A 2,646-nucleotide genomic window follows, 5' to 3' on the forward strand; every position below is an offset into this window, starting at 1 on the left:
ATCTTTAGATAATTTTGCATCTAAAAATACATTTGTCTCTTAATTATAAGCTCTTTAGTGCTATTAGAACTAATTCCTTTATTCAACATTTGTGGAGTTCCTAATATGTGCAATCAGAGATAATAACAAAAATGAATGTAGGCAGTGAACCCAACTTTAATAGAAGGTAAATGAAATAAGGTGCTCTGAGAAGACATGAAGGTGACAAATGCACTCTCAATTCCATTCAACCAATTTTACTGAGTATCAACTATATGTCTGGTACAGAAATGGACACAAAAGATGTGACAGTTATCCCTGTCTTTGAGAAGTTCAATCCAGTGTGGAAGACGGCAGTTCAAAAAGATATACGCTGTATGTATGTGCAACATACATACTCTGACATAAGTGTGAAAAACAAATGTGGCAATAACATAGAGTGAGCTGCTAACTTTGGAAATCCAGAAAGGCTTCTCAAAGGAGACTATGAGCTGATTCCTAAAAGAGGACCAGACAGTTATCAGGTGAAAGAGAAAAAAAATTATGATCATTCTAAGAAAAGAAAACAAGCATGAGATTTCAGCATAGTTTTAGCACAGGCTTCATGAGCAAAGGGGAGCAGATGAGGCCAGATATGGAAGTTAAGGCCTGATTGTGAAGGGTATGTCCTCATATGTAGTGCTAAGGAACAAGGACACACATCAAATTGGTCCAATTTCTTGAAGAGGAGAATTGACACAATTATGGCAGCAGTATGGAGGAATGAGTAAAGTGGGAAAGATCAAAGCCTTCAAAGACTGTTTAGGAGGCTATTAAATTGGTCAAAATTAGAGATGATGGTGATGGAAATAAACAAGAATGCAGAAGGAAAGCACAGTTCTAACACAGTATAAATAAAAGGGCTTGAAAGAATGGAAGAAGTTAAACAGTTTCACAGCATTCAAACATCCCAGTTACTTTGTGGTTACAGATTTCATTTCCTTTTGGAAGAAGTTATTTTCCTCTGAACTTTCTCCTTCTACAAGAAAAACAGAACTTTTTAGATAAATCTTTCTGTTGACCTTCTAATTCTACATACAGTTCTGCTTACTTATGAGGAATACTTCACCTAGGCCATGATGAAGATGAAGTTCTGTTTACTGTAAGGTCAACAGAAAGATTTATCCAAAAATCTAACGGTATGTAGAATTAGAAGGTCAACAGAAAGATTTATCCAAAAAGTTCTGTCCATTTTTGCTCCAGAAAAGGAGCCTGACTTTTCTCAGTATCTTGCATATTTTAAGGAGGAACCATAAAGGAAATCTAATTCTTAATTTCAAAAACAGTATTTCCAAAATTTTATCATAGCCATTGCCATAGTGTTCTTTTCTTTGATATTTTCTTAGTTTAAAATTTTGCTTCTTCCAAAAATAAGAGAATACCAATTTATTCTTTATAGTGGTGCTGTCTTTTCAAACTTAGTCTTTTCTAATGGAGGAGCTGCTTTGGGAAATCTCCTTCCCCAATGTGGGAATCCTAACTAGTAGTGAGAAGTTTGCTTCGTAAGAGGAGAATTTTAAAGGGGTAGAAAATAATTATCAGGAATACTTCACCTAGGCCATGATGAAGACTAATGAAATATCCTCCCTAGAGCAAGCATTTATTATCGCTTTTTAATTAAGCTCTGTAGAGTTAATCTACTGACCTCAAAAGCACTGGGCAATTGCTTTATTATTCTGACTCCTAACTTAAATAATTGCTTATGTAGACAGTCAAGAGTGTATTCTATTATATATGGGTCAATTATTATGGGTTTCCTGATTAAAGGAGCAAGCATATAGAGTCACAGTTATTCTGGTCAATATTCTTCCTCATCTTCCTCACAGACTAGCTGATTTACAGACGTATTTCCTTATCTACTAAAATAAAGCCACACATAATAATCTAGGACAGCTTATAGCACTCTTCAACTTTCCTTTAATTGATACGAGGTATTAGTGAGATTTGGTGACTGTTTCTAATCTAGTGCTGCTGGATCTGAGAACCTAAATAGGATGCATGCAAGGAGAAGGCAGAGGCTGTCTCCAAGAACACACAAGTCTGAATTAGGACAAATAGAGGTAGTTTAAATTCAATTCCTACCTGATTGTAACACTAACACTTAGTGTGACAGAAAGAAAACGAGACTGGAAAAAGACTTTGAAATGTTAAAAAAAGCAAGGGACTTCTTCTCTAACTTACAGATAAAACTATTTAAAGTGTACACACAGAGAACTAGGCAAAGATGACCACACCCTAGTGTTTTTGGTAAGTCAAGCATCATGACGCTAATAAAACCTAAGAATCTTGGCCGGGCGTGGTGGCTCACGCCTGTAATCCCAGCACTTTTGGAGGCCGAGGCGGGTGGATCACGAGGTCAGGAGATCCAGACCATCCTGGCAAACACGGTGAAACCCCGTCTCTACTAAAAATACAAAAAAATTAGCCGGGCGTGGTGGCCGGCGCCTGTAGTCCCAGCTACTCCCGGAGGCTAAGGCAGGAGAATGGCGTGAACCCGGGAGGTGGAGCTTGCTGTGAGCCGAGATCGCGCCACTGCACTCCAGCCTGGGCAACACAGTAAGACATCGTCTCAAAAAAAAAAAAAAAAATCTGTAATAAGGCCAATCCCTTTTTTTCTCTATGTTCTGA

The sequence above is a fragment of the Pan paniscus genome, chromosome 19, assembly GCF_029289425.2.
Source record: "Pan paniscus chromosome 19, NHGRI_mPanPan1-v2.0_pri, whole genome shotgun sequence".
Lineage (NCBI taxonomy): Eukaryota > Metazoa > Chordata > Mammalia > Primates > Hominidae > Pan > Pan paniscus.